This window comes from Amaranthus tricolor, chromosome 4, assembly GCF_026212465.1.
Source record: "Amaranthus tricolor cultivar Red isolate AtriRed21 chromosome 4, ASM2621246v1, whole genome shotgun sequence".
In the NCBI taxonomy this organism is placed as follows: domain Eukaryota; kingdom Viridiplantae; phylum Streptophyta; class Magnoliopsida; order Caryophyllales; family Amaranthaceae; genus Amaranthus; species Amaranthus tricolor.
In genome coordinates, this window is record NC_080050.1 from 33,204,283 (window position 1) to 33,220,286 (window position 16,004).

The window sequence follows — 16,004 nt, forward strand, 5'->3', positions numbered from 1 at the left end:
TTTTTTTTTTTTAATTTTTTTTTTTTTTTGTTTCCGCTGCACTTGAGCAAGAGCCATTTCAGTGATTATGGTAATATAATCCTTGGAAGTAATTTTATTTATAAAATTATAACTCGCAACCGGGCCCCGGCCTCGAATTCACGGGCACTCGAAAGGTAGGACCCGTTGAGGCGGGTCGATGCGCATGCGAACGAATTGTTCGAAAGAGGCGTGCATCGGTGCGTTCGCGTAAGCGGAAATTGCACCGGATCCCGTCGGAACTCCCCGCGGAAGCGTGCCCGGCGTGGATGGCCTCTTGATTTCCAAGTGTTGCGCGGATTTCTTAAATATTTCGTCGTTTTTTTGTTGCGAGTTCACCTGGCTTTTACAGCCGGCGGACTCTTTTGTGAATCGGACAATACCGGGAGGGTGAAAAACAGTATTTGGGAAGAAGAAGGCTCGAAATAAGGGGTCTCGGTTGCGAATTTACGAGCTTCGGAATGCTCTGGTTTTTTACTTTTGGGCGGCAACGCGCATGTAATCAAATTGTTACGGTGATTGAACGGGTGCGATCATACCAGCACTAATGCACCGGATCCCATCAGAACTCCGCAGTTAAGCGTGCTTGGGCGAGAGTAGTACTAGGATGGGTGACCTCCTGGGAAGTCCTCGTGTTGCACCCCTTTTTCCGTTCTTTTTTTTTTTTTTTAATTTTTTTTTTTTTTTGTTTCCGCTGCACTTGAGCAAGAGCCATTTCAGTGATTATGGTAATATAATCCTTGGAAGTAATTTTATTTATAAAATTATAACTCGCAACCGGGCCCCGGCCTCGAATTCACGGGCACTCGAAAGGTAGGACCCGTTGAGGCGGGTCGATGCGCATGCGAACGAATTGTTCGAAAGAGGCGTGCATCGGTGCGTTCGCGTAAGCGGAAATTGCACCGGATCCCGTCGGAACTCCCCGCGGAAGCGTGCCCGGCGTGGATGGCCTCTTGATTTCCAAGTGTTGCGCGGATTTCTTAAATATTTCGTCGTTTTTTTGTTGCGAGTTCACCTGGCTTTTACAGCCGGCGGACTCTTTTGTGAATCGGACAATACCGGGAGGGTGAAAAACAGTATTTGGGAAGAAGAAGGCTCGAAATAAGGGGTCTCGGTTGCGAATTTACGAGCTTCGGAATGCTCTGGTTTTTTACTTTTGGGCGGCAACGCGCATGTAATCAAATTGTTACGGTGATTGAACGGGTGCGATCATACCAGCACTAATGCACCGGATCCCATCAGAACTCCGCAGTTAAGCGTGCTTGGGCGAGAGTAGTACTAGGATGGGTGACCTCCTGGGAAGTCCTCGTGTTGCACCCCTTTTTCCGTTCTTTTTTTTTTTTTTTAATTTTTTTTTTTTTTTGTTTCCGCTGCACTTGAGCAAGAGCCATTTCAGTGATTATGGTAATATAATCCTTGGAAGTAATTTTATTTATAAAATTATAACTCGCAACCGGGCCCCGGCCTCGAATTCACGGGCACTCGAAAGGTAGGACCCGTTGAGGCGGGTCGATGCGCATGCGAACGAATTGTTCGAAAGAGGCGTGCATCGGTGCGTTCGCGTAAGCGGAAATTGCACCGGATCCCGTCGGAACTCCCCGCGGAAGCGTGCCCGGCGTGGATGGCCTCTTGATTTCCAAGTGTTGCGCGGATTTCTTAAATATTTCGTCGTTTTTTTGTTGCGAGTTCACCTGGCTTTTACAGCCGGCGGACTCTTTTGTGAATCGGACAATACCGGGAGGGTGAAAAACAGTATTTGGGAAGAAGAAGGCTCGAAATAAGGGGTCTCGGTTGCGAATTTACGAGCATCGGAATGCTCTGGTTTTTTACTTTTGGGCGGCAACGCGCATGTAATCAAATTGTTACGGTGATTGAACGGGTGCGATCATACCAGCACTAATGCACCGGATCCCATCAGAACTCCGCAGTTAAGCGTGCTTGGGCGAGAGTAGTACTAGGATGGGTGACCTCCTGGGAAGTCCTCGTGTTGCACCCCTTTTTCCGTTCATTTTTTTTTTTTTAATTTTTTTTTTTTTTTTTGTTTCCGCTGCACTTGAGCAAGAGCCATTTCAGTGATTATGGTAATATAATCCTTGGAAGTAATTTTATTTATAAAATTATAACTCGCAACCGGGCCCCGGCCTCGAATTCACGGGCACTCGAAAGGTAGGACCCGTTGAGGCGGGTCGATGCGCATGCGAACGAATTGTTCGAAAGAGGCGTGCATCGGTGCGTTCGCGTAAGCGGAAATTGCACCGGATCCCGTCGGAACTCCCCGCGGAAGCGTGCCCGGCGTGGATGGCCTCTTGATTTCCAAGTGTTGCGCGGATTTCTTAAATATTTCGTCGTTTTTTTGTTGCGAGTTCACCTGGCTTTTACAGCCGGCGGACTCTTTTGTGAATCGGACAATACCGGGAGGGTGAAAAACAGTATTTGGGAAGAAGAAGGCTCGAAATAAGGGGTCTCGGTTGCGAATTTACGAGCATCGGAATGCTCTGGTTTTTTACTTTTGGGCGGCAACGCGCATGTAATCAAATTGTTACGGTGATTGAACGGGTGCGATCATACCAGCACTAATGCACCGGATCCCATCAGAACTCCGCAGTTAAGCGTGCTTGGGCGAGAGTAGTACTAGGATGGGTGACCTCCTGGGAAGTCCTCGTGTTGCACCCCTTTTTCCGTTCTTTTTTTTTTTTTTAATTTTTTTTTTTTTTTTTGTTTCCGCTGCACTTGAGCAAGAGCCATTTCAGTGATTATGGTAATATAATCCTTGGAAGTAATTTTATTTATAAAATTATAACTCGCAACCGGGCCCCGGCCTCGAATTCACGGGCACTCGAAAGGTAGGACCCGTTGAGGCGGGTCGATGCGCATGCGAACGAATTGTTCGAAAGAGGCGTGCATCGGTGCGTTCGCGTAAGCGGAAATTGCACCGGATCCCGTCGGAACTCCCCGCGGAAGCGTGCCCGGCGTGGATGGCCTCTTGATTTCCAAGTGTTGCGCGGATTTCTTAAATATTTCGTCGTTTTTTTGTTGCGAGTTCACCTGGCTTTTACAGCCGGCGGACTCTTTTGTGAATCGGACAATACCGGGAGGGTGAAAAACAGTATTTGGGAAGAAGAAGGCTCGAAATAAGGGGTCTCGGTTGCGAATTTACGAGCTTCGGAATGCTCTGGTTTTTTACTTTTGGGCGGCAACGCGCATGTAATCAAATTGTTACGGTGATTGAACGGGTGCGATCATACCAGCACTAATGCACCGGATCCCATCAGAACTCCGCAGTTAAGCGTGCTTGGGCGAGAGTAGTACTAGGATGGGTGACCTCCTGGGAAGTCCTCGTGTTGCACCCCTTTTTCCGTTCTTTTTTTTTTTTTTTTGTTTCCGCTGCACTTGAGCAAGAGCCATTTCAGTGATTATGGTAATATAATCCTTGGAAGTAATTTTATTTATAAAATTATAACTCGCAACCGGGCCCCGGCCTCGAATTCACGGGCACTCGAAAGGTAGGACCCGTTGAGGCGGGTCGATGCGCATGCGAACGAATTGTTCGAAAGAGGCGTGCATCGGTGCGTTCGCGTAAGCGGAAATTGCACCGGATCCCGTCGGAACTCCCCGCGGAAGCGTGCCCGGCGTGGATGGCCTCTTGATTTCCAAGTGTTGCGCGGATTTCTTAAATATTTCGTCGTTTTTTTGTTGCGAGTTCACCTGGCTTTTACAGCCGGCGGACTCTTTTGTGAATCGGACAATACCGGGAGGGTGAAAAACAGTATTTGGGAAGAAGAAGGCTCGAAATAAGGGGTCTCGGTTGCGAATTTACGAGCTTCGGAATGCTCTGGTTTTTTACTTTTGGGCGGCAACGCGCATGTAATCAAATTGTTACGGTGATTGAACGGGTGCGATCATACCAGCACTAATGCACCGGATCCCATCAGAACTCCGCAGTTAAGCGTGCTTGGGCGAGAGTAGTACTAGGATGGGTGACCTCCTGGGAAGTCCTCGTGTTGCACCCCTTTTTCCGTTCTTTTTTTTTTTTTTAATTTTTTTTTTTTTTTTTTGTTTCCGCTGCACTTGAGCAAGAGCCATTTCAGTGATTATGGTAATATAATCCTTGGAAGTAATTTTATTTATAAAAATATAACTCGCAACCGGGCCCCGGCCTCGAATTCACGGGCACTCGAAAGGTAGGACCCGTTGAGGCGGGTCGATGCGCATGCGAACGAATTGTTCGAAAGAGGCGTGCATCGGTGCGTTCGCGTAAGCGGAAATTGCACCGGATCCCGTCGGAACTCCCCGCGGAAGCGTGCCCGGCGTGGATGGCCTCTTGATTTCCAAGTGTTGCGCGGATTTCTTAAATATTTCGTCGTTTTTTTGTTGCGAGTTCACCTGGCTTTTACAGCCGGCGGACTCTTTTGTGAATCGGACAATACCGGGAGGGTGAAAAACAGTATTTGGGAAGAAGAAGGCTCGAAATAAGGGGTCTCGGTTGCGAATTTACGAGCTTCGGAATGCTCTGGTTTTTTACTTTTGGGCGGCAACGCGCATGTAATCAAATTGTTACGGTGATTGAACGGGTGCGATCATACCAGCACTAATGCACCGGATCCCATCAGAACTCCGCAGTTAAGCGTGCTTGGGCGAGAGTAGTACTAGGATGGGTGACCTCCTGGGAAGTCCTCGTGTTGCACCCCTTTTTCCGTTCTTTTTTTTTTTTTTAATTTTTTTTTTTTTTTGTTTCCGCTGCACTTGAGCAAGAGCCATTTCAGTGATTATGGTAATATAATCCTTGGAAGTAATTTTATTTATAAAATTATAACTCGCAACCGGGCCCCGGCCTCGAATTCACGGGCACTCGAAAGGGAGGACCCGTTGAGGCGGGTCGATGCGCATGCGAACGAATTGTTCGAAAGAGGCGTGCATCGGTGCGTTCGCGTAAGCGGAAATTGCACCGGATCCCGTCGGAACTCCCCGCGGAAGCGTGCCCGGCGTGGATGGCCTCTTGATTTCCAAGTGTTGCGCGGATTTCTTAAATATTTCGTCGTTTTTTTGTTGCGAGTTCACCTGGCTTTTACAGCCGGCGGACTCTTTTGTGAATCGGACAATACCGGGAGGGTGAAAAACAGTATTTGGGAAGAAGAAGGCTCGAAATAAGGGGTCTCGGTTGCGAATTTACGAGCTTCGGAATGCTCTGGTTTTTTACTTTTGGGCGGCAACGCGCATGTAATCAAATTGTTACGGTGATTGAACGGGTGCGATCATACCAGCACTAATGCACCGGATCCCATCAGAACTCCGCAGTTAAGCGTGCTTGGGCGAGAGTAGTACTAGGATGGGTGACCTCCTGGGAAGTCCTCGTGTTGCACCCCTTTTTCCGTTCTTTTTTTTTTTTTTTAATTTTTTTTTTTTTGTTTCCGCTGCACTTGAGCAAGAGCCATTTCAGTGATTATGGTAATATAATCCTTGGAAGTAATTTTATTTATAAAATTATAACTCGCAACCGGGCCCCGGCCTCGAATTCACGGGCACTCGAAAGGTAGGACCCGTTGAGGCGGGTCGATGCGCATGCGAACGAATTGTTCGAAAGAGGCGTGCATCGGTGCGTTCGCGTAAGCGGAAATTGCACCGGATCCCGTCGGAACTCCCCGCGGAAGCGTGCCCGGCGTGGATGGCCTCTTGATTTCCAAGTGTTGCGCGGATTTCTTAAATATTTCGTCGTTTTTTTGTTGCGAGTTCACCTGGCTTTTACAGCCGGCGGACTCTTTTGTGAATCGGACAATACCGGGAGGGTGAAAAACAGTATTTGGGAAGAAGAAGGCTCGAAATAAGGGGTCTCGGTTGCGAATTTACGAGCTTCGGAATGCTCTGGTTTTTTACTTTTGGGCGGCAACGCGCATGTAATCAAATTGTTACGGTGATTGAACGGGTGCGATCATACCAGCACTAATGCACCGGATCCCATCAGAACTCCGCAGTTAAGCGTGCTTGGGCGAGAGTAGTACTAGGATGGGTGACCTCCTGGGAAGTCCTCGTGTTGCACCCCTTTTTCCGTTCTTTTTTTTTATTTTTAATTTTTTTTTTTTTTTGTTTCCGCTGCACTTGAGCAAGAGCCATTTCAGTGATTATGGTAATATAATCCTTGGAAGTAATTTTATTTATAAAATTATAACTCGCAACCGGGCCCCGGCCTCGAATTCACGGGCACTCGAAAGGTAGGACCCGTTGAGGCGGGTCGATGCGCATGCGAACGAATTGTTCGAAAGAGGCGTGCATCGGTGCGTTCGCGTAAGCGGAAATTGCACCGGATCCCGTCGGAACTCCCCGCGGAAGCGTGCCCGGCGTGGATGGCCTCTTGATTTCCAAGTGTTGCGCGGATTTCTTAAATATTTCGTCGTTTTTTTGTTGCGAGTTCACCTGGCTTTTACAGCCGGCGGACTCTTTTGTGAATCGGACAATACCGGGAGGGTGAAAAACAGTATTTGGGAAGAAGAAGGCTCGAAATAAGGGGTCTCGGTTGCGAATTTACGAGCTTCGGAATGCTCTGGTTTTTTACTTTTGGGCGGCAACGCGCATGTAATCAAATTGTTACGGTGATTGAACGGGTGCGATCATACCAGCACTAATGCACCGGATCCCATCAGAACTCCGCAGTTAAGCGTGCTTGGGCGAGAGTAGTACTAGGATGGGTGACCTCCTGGGAAGTCCTCGTGTTGCACCCCTTTTTCCGTTCTTTTTTTTTTTTTTTTGTTTCCGCTGCACTTGAGCAAGAGCCATTTCAGTGATTATGGTAATATAATCCTTGGAAGTAATTTTATTTATAAAATTATAACTCGCAACCGGGCCCCGGCCTCGAATTCACGGGCACTCGAAAGGTAGGACCCGTTGAGGCGGGTCGATGCGCATGCGAACGAATTGTTCGAAAGAGGCGTGCATCGGTGCGTTCGCGTAAGCGGAAATTGCACCGGATCCCGTCGGAACTCCCCGCGGAAGCGTGCCCGGCGTGGATGGCCTCTTGATTTCCAAGTGTTGCGCGGATTTCTTAAATATTTCGTCGTTTTTTTGTTGCGAGTTCACCTGGCTTTTACAGCCGGCGGACTCTTTTGTGAATCGGACAATACCGGGAGGGTGAAAAACAGTATTTGGGAAGAAGAAGGCTCGAAATAAGGGGTCTCGGTTGCGAATTTACGAGCTTCGGAATGCTCTGGTTTTTTACTTTTGGGCGGCAACGCGCATGTAATCAAATTGTTACGGTGATTGAACGGGTGCGATCATACCAGCACTAATGCACCGGATCCCATCAGAACTCCGCAGTTAAGCGTGCTTGGGCGAGAGTAGTACTAGGATGGGTGACCTCCTGGGAAGTCCTCGTGTTGCACCCCTTTTTCCGTTCTTTTTTTTTTTTTTTAATTTTTTTTTTTTTTTGTTTCCGCTGCACTTGAGCAAGAGCCATTTCAGTGATTATGGTAATATAATCCTTGGAAGTAATTTTATTTATAAAATTATAACTCGCAACCGGGCCCCGGCCTCGAATTCACGGGCACTCGAAAGGTAGGACCCGTTGAGGCGGGTCGATGCGCATGCGAACGAATTGTTCGAAAGAGGCGTGCATCGGTGCGTTCGCGTAAGCGGAAATTGCACCGGATCCCGTCGGAACTCCCCGCGGAAGCGTGCCCGGCGTGGATGGCCTCTTGATTTCCAAGTGTTGCGCGGATTTCTTAAATATTTCGTCGTTTTTTTGTTGCGAGTTCACCTGGCTTTTACAGCCGGCGGACTCTTTTGTGAATCGGACAATACCGGGAGGGTGAAAAACAGTATTTGGGAAGAAGAAGGCTCGAAATAAGGGGTCTCGGTTGCGAATTTACGAGCTTCGGAATGCTCTGGTTTTTTACTTTTGGGCGGCAACGCGCATGTAATCAAATTGTTACGGTGATTGAACGGGTGCGATCATACCAGCACTAATGCACCGGATCCCATCAGAACTCCGCAGTTAAGCGTGCTTGGGCGAGAGTAGTACTAGGATGGGTGACCTCCTGGGAAGTCCTCGTGTTGCACCCCTTTTTCCGTTCTTTTTTTTTTTTTTTTGTTTCCGCTGCACTTGAGCAAGAGCCATTTCAGTGATTATGGTAATATAATCCTTGGAAGTAATTTTATTTATAAAATTATAACTCGCAACCGGGCCCCGGCCTCGAATTCACGGGCACTCGAAAGGTAGGACCCGTTGAGGCGGGTCGATGCGCATGCGAACGAATTGTTCGAAAGAGGCGTGCATCGGTGCGTTCGCGTAAGCGGAAATTGCACCGGATCCCGTCGGAACTCCCCGCGGAAGCGTGCCCGGCGTGGATGGCCTCTTGATTTCCAAGTGTTGCGCGGATTTCTTAAATATTTCGTCGTTTTTTTGTTGCGAGTTCACCTGGCTTTTACAGCCGGCGGACTCTTTTGTGAATCGGACAATACCGGGAGGGTGAAAAACAGTATTTGGGAAGAAGAAGGCTCGAAATAAGGGGTCTCGGTTGCGAATTTACGAGCTTCGGAATGCTCTGGTTTTTTACTTTTGGGCGGCAACGCGCATGTAATCAAATTGTTACGGTGATTGAACGGGTGCGATCATACCAGCACTAATGCACCGGATCCCATCAGAACTCCGCAGTTAAGCGTGCTTGGGCGAGAGTAGTACTAGGATGGGTGACCTCCTGGGAAGTCCTCGTGTTGCACCCCTTTTTCCGTTCTTTTTTTTTTTTTTTTGTTTCCGCTGCACTTGAGCAAGAGCCATTTCAGTGATTATGGTAATATAATCCTTGGAAGTAATTTTATTTATAAAATTATAACTCGCAACCGGGCCCCGGCCTCGAATTCACGGGCACTCGAAAGGTAGGACCCGTTGAGGCGGGTCGATGCGCATGCGAACGAATTGTTCGAAAGAGGCGTGCATCGGTGCGTTCGCGTAAGCGGAAATTGCACCGGATCCCGTCGGAACTCCCCGCGGAAGCGTGCCCGGCGTGGATGGCCTCTTGATTTCCAAGTGTTGCGCGGATTTCTTAAATATTTCGTCGTTTTTTTGTTGCGAGTTCACCTGGCTTTTACAGCCGGCGGACTCTTTTGTGAATCGGACAATACCGGGAGGGTGAAAAACAGTATTTGGGAAGAAGAAGGCTCGAAATAAGGGGTCTCGGTTGCGAATTTACGAGCTTCGGAATGCTCTGGTTTTTTACTTTTGGGCGGCAACGCGCATGTAATCAAATTGTTACGGTGATTGAACGGGTGCGATCATACCAGCACTAATGCACCGGATCCCATCAGTGATTATGGTAATATAATCCTTGGAAGTAATTTTATTTATAAAATTATAACTCGCAACCGGGCCCCGGCCTCGAATTCACGGGCACTCGAAAGGTAGGACCCGTTGAGGCGGGTCGATGCGCATGCGAACGAATTGTTCGAAAGAGGCGTGCATCGGTGCGTTCGCGTAAGCGGAAATTGCACCGGATCCCGTCGGAACTCCCCGCGGAAGCGTGCCCGGCGTGGATGGCCTCTTGATTTCCAAGTGTTGCGCGGATTTCTTAAATATTTCGTCGTTTTTTTGTTGCGAGTTCACCTGGCTTTTACAGCCGGCGGACTCTTTTGTGAATCGGACAATACCGGGAGGGTGAAAAACAGTATTTGGGAAGAAGAAGGCTCGAAATAAGGGGTCTCGGTTGCGAATTTACGAGCTTCGGAATGCTCTGGTTTTTTACTTTTGGGCGGCAACGCGCATGTAATCAAATTGTTACGGTGATTGAACGGGTGCGATCATACCAGCACTAATGCACCGGATCCCATCAGTGATTATGGTAATATAATCCTTGGAAGTAATTTTATTTATAAAATTATAACTCGCAACCGGGCCCCGGCCTCGAATTCACGGGCACTCGAAAGGTAGGACCCGTTGAGGCGGGTCGATGCGCATGCGAACGAATTGTTCGAAAGAGGCGTGCATCGGTGCGTTCGCGTAAGCGGAAATTGCACCGGATCCCGTCGGAACTCCCCGCGGAAGCGTGCCCGGCGTGGATGGCCTCTTGATTTCCAAGTGTTGCGCGGATTTCTTAAATATTTCGTCGTTTTTTTGTTGCGAGTTCACCTGGCTTTTACAGCCGGCGGACTCTTTTGTGAATCGGACAATACCGGGAGGGTGAAAAACAGTATTTGGGAAGAAGAAGGCTCGAAATAAGGGGTCTCGGTTGCGAATTTACGAGCTTCGGAATGCTCTGGTTTTTTACTTTTGGGCGGCAACGCGCATGTAATCAAATTGTTACGGTGATTGAACGGGTGCGATCATACCAGCACTAATGCACCGGATCCCATCAGAACTCCGCAGTTAAGCGTGCTTGGGCGAGAGTAGTACTAGGATGGGTGACCTCCTGGGAAGTCCTCGTGTTGCACCCCTTTTTCCGTTCTTTTTTTTTTTTTTTAATTTTTTTTTTTTTTTTTTTGTTTCCGCTGCACTTGAGCAAGAGCCATTTCAGTGATTATGGTAATATAATCCTTGGAAGTAATTTTATTTATAAAAATATAACTCGCAACCGGGCCCCGGCCTCGAATTCACGGGCACTCGAAAGGTAGGACCCGTTGAGGCGGGTCGATGCGCATGCGAACGAATTGTTCGAAAGAGGCGTGCATCGGTGCGTTCGCGTAAGCGGAAATTGCACCGGATCCCGTCGGAACTCCCCGCGGAAGCGTGCCCGGCGTGGATGGCCTCTTGATTTCCAAGTGTTGCGCGGATTTCTTAAATATTTCGTCGTTTTTTTGTTGCGAGTTCACCTGGCTTTTACAGCCGGCGGACTCTTTTGTGAATCGGACAATACCGGGAGGGTGAAAAACAGTATTTGGGAAGAAGAAGGCTCGAAATAAGGGGTCTCGGTTGCGAATTTACGAGCTTCGGAATGCTCTGGTTTTTTACTTTTGGGCGGCAACGCGCATGTAATCAAATTGTTACGGTGATTGAACGGGTGCGATCATACCAGCACTAATGCACCGGATCCCATCAGAACTCCGCAGTTAAGCGTGCTTGGGCGAGAGTAGTACTAGGATGGGTGACCTCCTGGGAAGTCCTCGTGTTGCACCCCTTTTTCCGTTCTTTTTTTTTTTTTTTAATTTTTTTTTTTTTTTTTTTGTTTCCGCTGCACTTGAGCAAGAGCCATTTCAGTGATTATGGTAATATAATCCTTGGAAGTAATTTTATTTATAAAAATATAACTCGCAACCGGGCCCCGGCCTCGAATTCACGGGCACTCGAAAGGTAGGACCCGTTGAGGCGGGTCGATGCGCATGCGAACGAATTGTTCGAAAGAGGCGTGCATCGGTGCGTTCGCGTAAGCGGAAATTGCACCGGATCCCGTCGGAACTCCCCGCGGAAGCGTGCCCGGCGTGGATGGCCTCTTGATTTCCAAGTGTTGCGCGGATTTCTTAAATATTTCGTCGTTTTTTTGTTGCGAGTTCACCTGGCTTTTACAGCCGGCGGACTCTTTTGTGAATCGGACAATACCGGGAGGGTGAAAAACAGTATTTGGGAAGAAGAAGGCTCGAAATAAGGGGTCTCGGTTGCGAATTTACGAGCTTCGGAATGCTCTGGTTTTTTACTTTTGGGCGGCAACGCGCATGTAATCAAATTGTTACGGTGATTGAACGGGTGCGATCATACCAGCACTAATGCACCGGATCCCATCAGAACTCCGCAGTTAAGCGTGCTTGGGCGAGAGTAGTACTAGGATGGGTGACCTCCTGGGAAGTCCTCGTGTTGCACCCCTTTTTCCGTTCTTTTTTTTTTTTTTTAATTTTTTTTTTTTTTTTTTTGTTTCCGCTGCACTTGAGCAAGAGCCATTTCAGTGATTATGGTAATATAATCCTTGGAAGTAATTTTATTTATAAAAATATAACTCGCAACCGGGCCCCGGCCTCGAATTCACGGGCACTCGAAAGGTAGGACCCGTTGAGGCGGGTCGATGCGCATGCGAACGAATTGTTCGAAAGAGGCGTGCATCGGTGCGTTCGCGTAAGCGGAAATTGCACCGGATCCCGTCGGAACTCCCCGCGGAAGCGTGCCCGGCGTGGATGGCCTCTTGATTTCCAAGTGTTGCGCGGATTTCTTAAATATTTCGTCGTTTTTTTGTTGCGAGTTCACCTGGCTTTTACAGCCGGCGGACTCTTTTGTGAATCGGACAATACCGGGAGGGTGAAAAACAGTATTTGGGAAGAAGAAGGCTCGAAATAAGGGGTCTCGGTTGCGAATTTACGAGCTTCGGAATGCTCTGGTTTTTTACTTTTGGGCGGCAACGCGCATGTAATCAAATTGTTACGGTGATTGAACGGGTGCGATCATACCAGCACTAATGCACCGGATCCCATCAGAACTCCGCAGTTAAGCGTGCTTGGGCGAGAGTAGTACTAGGATGGGTGACCTCCTGGGAAGTCCTCGTGTTGCACCCCTTTTTCCGTTCTTTTTTTTTTTTTTAATTTTTTTTTTTTTTTTTTTTGTTTCCGCTGCACTTGAGCAAGAGCCATTTCAGTGATTATGGTAATATAATCCTTGGAAGTAATTTTATTTATAAAAATATAACTCGCAACCGGGCCCCGGCCTCGAATTCACGGGCACTCGAAAGGTAGGACCCGTTGAGGCGGGTCGATGCGCATGCGAACGAATTGTTCGAAAGAGGCGTGCATCGGTGCGTTCGCGTAAGCGGAAATTGCACCGGATCCCGTCGGAACTCCCCGCGGAAGCGTGCCCGGCGTGGATGGCCTCTTGATTTCCAAGTGTTGCGCGGATTTCTTAAATATTTCGTCGTTTTTTTGTTGCGAGTTCACCTGGCTTTTACAGCCGGCGGACTCTTTTGTGAATCGGACAATACCGGGAGGGTGAAAAACAGTATTTGGGAAGAAGAAGGCTCGAAATAAGGGGTCTCGGTTGCGAATTTACGAGCTTCGGAATGCTCTGGTTTTTTACTTTTGGGCGGCAACGCGCATGTAATCAAATTGTTACGGTGATTGAACGGGTGCGATCATACCAGCACTAATGCACCGGATCCCATCAGAACTCCGCAGTTAAGCGTGCTTGGGCGAGAGTAGTACTAGGATGGGTGACCTCCTGGGAAGTCCTCGTGTTGCACCCCTTTTTCCGTTCTTTTTTTTTTTTTTTAATTTTTTTTTTTTTTTTTTTGTTTCCGCTGCACTTGAGCAAGAGCCATTTCAGTGATTATGGTAATATAATCCTTGGAAGTAATTTTATTTATAAAAATATAACTCGCAACCGGGCCCCGGCCTCGAATTCACGGGCACTCGAAAGGTAGGACCCGTTGAGGCGGGTCGATGCGCATGCGAACGAATTGTTCGAAAGAGGCGTGCATCGGTGCGTTCGCGTAAGCGGAAATTGCACCGGATCCCGTCGGAACTCCCCGCGGAAGCGTGCCCGGCGTGGATGGCCTCTTGATTTCCAAGTGTTGCGCGGATTTCTTAAATATTTCGTCGTTTTTTTGTTGCGAGTTCACCTGGCTTTTACAGCCGGCGGACTCTTTTGTGAATCGGACAATACCGGGAGGGTGAAAAACAGTATTTGGGAAGAAGAAGGCTCGAAATAAGGGGTCTCGGTTGCGAATTTACGAGCTTCGGAATGCTCTGGTTTTTTACTTTTGGGCGGCAACGCGCATGTAATCAAATTGTTACGGTGATTGAACGGGTGCGATCATACCAGCACTAATGCACCGGATCCCATCAGAACTCCGCAGTTAAGCGTGCTTGGGCGAGAGTAGTACTAGGATGGGTGACCTCCTGGGAAGTCCTCGTGTTGCACCCCTTTTTCCGTTCTTTTTTTTTTTTTTTAATTTTTTTTTTTTTTTTTTTGTTTCCGCTGCACTTGAGCAAGAGCCATTTCAGTGATTATGGTAATATAATCCTTGGAAGTAATTTTATTTATAAAAATATAACTCGCAACCGGGCCCCGGCCTCGAATTCACGGGCACTCGAAAGGTAGGACCCGTTGAGGCGGGTCGATGCGCATGCGAACGAATTGTTCGAAAGAGGCGTGCATCGGTGCGTTCGCGTAAGCGGAAATTGCACCGGATCCCGTCGGAACTCCCCGCGGAAGCGTGCCCGGCGTGGATGGCCTCTTGATTTCCAAGTGTTGCGCGGATTTCTTAAATATTTCGTCGTTTTTTTGTTGCGAGTTCACCTGGCTTTTACAGCCGGCGGACTCTTTTGTGAATCGGACAATACCGGGAGGGTGAAAAACAGTATTTGGGAAGAAGAAGGCTCGAAATAAGGGGTCTCGGTTGCGAATTTACGAGCTTCGGAATGCTCTGGTTTTTTACTTTTGGGCGGCAACGCGCATGTAATCAAATTGTTACGGTGATTGAACGGGTGCGATCATACCAGCACTAATGCACCGGATCCCATCAGAACTCCGCAGTTAAGCGTGCTTGGGCGAGAGTAGTACTAGGATGGGTGACCTCCTGGGAAGTCCTCGTGTTGCACCCCTTTTTCCGTTCTTTTTTTTTTTTTTAATTTTTTTTTTTTTTTTTTTGTTTCCGCTGCACTTGAGCAAGAGCCATTTCAGTGATTATGGTAATATAATCCTTGGAAGTAATTTTATTTATAAAAATATAACTCGCAACCGGGCCCCGGCCTCGAATTCACGGGCACTCGAAAGGTAGGACCCGTTGAGGCGGGTCGATGCGCATGCGAACGAATTGTTCGAAAGAGGCGTGCATCGGTGCGTTCGCGTAAGCGGAAATTGCACCGGATCCCGTCGGAACTCCCCGCGGAAGCGTGCCCGGCGTGGATGGCCTCTTGATTTCCAAGTGTTGCGCGGATTTCTTAAATATTTCGTCGTTTTTTTGTTGCGAGTTCACCTGGCTTTTACAGCCGGCGGACTCTTTTGTGAATCGGACAATACCGGGAGGGTGAAAAACAGTATTTGGGAAGAAGAAGGCTCGAAATAAGGGGTCTCGGTTGCGAATTTACGAGCTTCGGAATGCTCTGGTTTTTTACTTTTGGGCGGCAACGCGCATGTAATCAAATTGTCACGGTGATTGAACGGGTGCGATCATACCAGCACTAATGCACCGGATCCCATCAGAACTCCGCAGTTAAGCGTGCTTGGGCGAGAGTAGTACTAGGATGGGTGACCTCCTGGGAAGTCCTCGTGTTGCACCCCTTTTTCCGTTCTTTTTTTTTTTTTTAATTTTTTTTTTTTTTTTTTTTGTTTCCGCTGCACTTGAGCAAGAGCCATTTCAGTGATTATGGTAATATAATCCTTGGAAGTAATTTTATTTATAAAAATATAACTCGCAACCGGGCCCCGGCCTCGAATTCACGGGCACTCGAAAGGTAGGACCCGTTGAGGCGGGTCGATGCGCATGCGAACGAATTGTTCGAAAGAGGCGTGCATCGGTGCGTTCGCGTAAGCGGAAATTGCACCGGATCCCGTCGGAACTCCCCGCGGAAGCGTGCCCGGCGTGGATGGCCTCTTGATTTCCAAGTGTTGCGCGGATTTCTTAAATATTTCGTCGTTTTTTTGTTGCGAGTTCACCTGGCTTTTACAGCCGGCGGACTCTTTTGTGAATCGGACAATACCGGGAGGGTGAAAAACAGTATTTGGGAAGAAGAAGGCTCGAAATAAGGGGTCTCGGTTGCGAATTTACGAGCTTCGGAATGCTCTGGTTTTTTACTTTTGGGCGGCAACGCGCATGTAATCAAATTGTCACGGTGATTGAACGGGTGCGATCATACCAGCACTAATGCACCGGATCCCATCAGAACTCCGCAGTTAAGCGTGCTTGGGCGAGAGTAGTACTAGGATGGGTGACCTCCTGGGAAGTCCTCGTGTTGCACCCCTTTTTCCGTTCTTTTTTTTTTTTTTAATTTTTTTTTTTTTTTTTTTTGTTTCCGCTGCACTTGAGCAAGAGCCATTTCAGTGATTATGGTAATATAATCCTTGGAAGTAATTTTATTTATAAAAATATAACTCG

At 48.1% G+C, this 16,004-nt stretch overlaps 22 non-coding genes across 22 annotated transcripts; all 22 read left to right on the forward strand.

Moving 5' to 3' along the window:
- Positions 1 to 543: 543 nt before the first annotated feature.
- On the forward strand, positions 544 to 662 carry LOC130812292 (5S ribosomal RNA). Its single transcript, XR_009041888.1, has one exon. It is a non-coding gene; the product is annotated as a 5S ribosomal RNA (ribosomal RNA).
- A 557-nt stretch (positions 663 to 1,219) lies between these two features.
- Positions 1,220 to 1,338, forward strand: LOC130812295 (5S ribosomal RNA). The gene has a single exon (XR_009041890.1). It is a non-coding gene; the product is annotated as a 5S ribosomal RNA (ribosomal RNA).
- A 557-nt stretch (positions 1,339 to 1,895) lies between these two features.
- LOC130812296 (5S ribosomal RNA) lies at positions 1,896 to 2,014 on the forward strand. The gene has a single exon (XR_009041891.1). It is a non-coding gene; the product is annotated as a 5S ribosomal RNA (ribosomal RNA).
- A 558-nt stretch (positions 2,015 to 2,572) lies between these two features.
- On the forward strand, positions 2,573 to 2,691 carry LOC130812297 (5S ribosomal RNA). Its single transcript, XR_009041892.1, has one exon. It is a non-coding gene; the product is annotated as a 5S ribosomal RNA (ribosomal RNA).
- A 558-nt stretch (positions 2,692 to 3,249) lies between these two features.
- LOC130812298 (5S ribosomal RNA) lies at positions 3,250 to 3,368 on the forward strand. Its single transcript, XR_009041893.1, has one exon. It is a non-coding gene; the product is annotated as a 5S ribosomal RNA (ribosomal RNA).
- A 541-nt stretch (positions 3,369 to 3,909) lies between these two features.
- Positions 3,910 to 4,028, forward strand: LOC130812299 (5S ribosomal RNA). Its single transcript, XR_009041894.1, has one exon. It is a non-coding gene; the product is annotated as a 5S ribosomal RNA (ribosomal RNA).
- Positions 4,029 to 4,587: 559 nt separating this feature from the next.
- LOC130812301 (5S ribosomal RNA) lies at positions 4,588 to 4,706 on the forward strand. The gene has a single exon (XR_009041896.1). It is a non-coding gene; the product is annotated as a 5S ribosomal RNA (ribosomal RNA).
- A 556-nt stretch (positions 4,707 to 5,262) lies between these two features.
- Positions 5,263 to 5,381, forward strand: LOC130812302 (5S ribosomal RNA). Its single transcript, XR_009041897.1, has one exon. It is a non-coding gene; the product is annotated as a 5S ribosomal RNA (ribosomal RNA).
- A 555-nt stretch (positions 5,382 to 5,936) lies between these two features.
- LOC130812303 (5S ribosomal RNA) lies at positions 5,937 to 6,055 on the forward strand. Its single transcript, XR_009041898.1, has one exon. It is a non-coding gene; the product is annotated as a 5S ribosomal RNA (ribosomal RNA).
- A 557-nt stretch (positions 6,056 to 6,612) lies between these two features.
- Positions 6,613 to 6,731, forward strand: LOC130812304 (5S ribosomal RNA). Its single transcript, XR_009041899.1, has one exon. It is a non-coding gene; the product is annotated as a 5S ribosomal RNA (ribosomal RNA).
- Positions 6,732 to 7,272: 541 nt separating this feature from the next.
- Positions 7,273 to 7,391, forward strand: LOC130812305 (5S ribosomal RNA). Its single transcript, XR_009041900.1, has one exon. It is a non-coding gene; the product is annotated as a 5S ribosomal RNA (ribosomal RNA).
- Positions 7,392 to 7,948: 557 nt separating this feature from the next.
- LOC130812307 (5S ribosomal RNA) lies at positions 7,949 to 8,067 on the forward strand. Its single transcript, XR_009041902.1, has one exon. It is a non-coding gene; the product is annotated as a 5S ribosomal RNA (ribosomal RNA).
- A 541-nt stretch (positions 8,068 to 8,608) lies between these two features.
- LOC130812308 (5S ribosomal RNA) lies at positions 8,609 to 8,727 on the forward strand. Its single transcript, XR_009041903.1, has one exon. It is a non-coding gene; the product is annotated as a 5S ribosomal RNA (ribosomal RNA).
- A 1,585-nt stretch (positions 8,728 to 10,312) lies between these two features.
- On the forward strand, positions 10,313 to 10,431 carry LOC130812310 (5S ribosomal RNA). The gene has a single exon (XR_009041904.1). It is a non-coding gene; the product is annotated as a 5S ribosomal RNA (ribosomal RNA).
- Positions 10,432 to 10,992: 561 nt separating this feature from the next.
- LOC130812311 (5S ribosomal RNA) lies at positions 10,993 to 11,111 on the forward strand. The gene has a single exon (XR_009041905.1). It is a non-coding gene; the product is annotated as a 5S ribosomal RNA (ribosomal RNA).
- A 561-nt stretch (positions 11,112 to 11,672) lies between these two features.
- LOC130812312 (5S ribosomal RNA) lies at positions 11,673 to 11,791 on the forward strand. The gene has a single exon (XR_009041906.1). It is a non-coding gene; the product is annotated as a 5S ribosomal RNA (ribosomal RNA).
- A 561-nt stretch (positions 11,792 to 12,352) lies between these two features.
- LOC130812313 (5S ribosomal RNA) lies at positions 12,353 to 12,471 on the forward strand. The gene has a single exon (XR_009041907.1). It is a non-coding gene; the product is annotated as a 5S ribosomal RNA (ribosomal RNA).
- Positions 12,472 to 13,032: 561 nt separating this feature from the next.
- LOC130812314 (5S ribosomal RNA) lies at positions 13,033 to 13,151 on the forward strand. The gene has a single exon (XR_009041908.1). It is a non-coding gene; the product is annotated as a 5S ribosomal RNA (ribosomal RNA).
- Positions 13,152 to 13,712: 561 nt separating this feature from the next.
- LOC130812315 (5S ribosomal RNA) lies at positions 13,713 to 13,831 on the forward strand. The gene has a single exon (XR_009041909.1). It is a non-coding gene; the product is annotated as a 5S ribosomal RNA (ribosomal RNA).
- A 561-nt stretch (positions 13,832 to 14,392) lies between these two features.
- LOC130812316 (5S ribosomal RNA) lies at positions 14,393 to 14,511 on the forward strand. Its single transcript, XR_009041910.1, has one exon. It is a non-coding gene; the product is annotated as a 5S ribosomal RNA (ribosomal RNA).
- A 560-nt stretch (positions 14,512 to 15,071) lies between these two features.
- On the forward strand, positions 15,072 to 15,190 carry LOC130812317 (5S ribosomal RNA). Its single transcript, XR_009041911.1, has one exon. It is a non-coding gene; the product is annotated as a 5S ribosomal RNA (ribosomal RNA).
- Positions 15,191 to 15,751: 561 nt separating this feature from the next.
- Positions 15,752 to 15,870, forward strand: LOC130812319 (5S ribosomal RNA). Its single transcript, XR_009041913.1, has one exon. It is a non-coding gene; the product is annotated as a 5S ribosomal RNA (ribosomal RNA).
- The last annotated feature ends 134 nt before the right edge of the window (positions 15,871 to 16,004 follow it).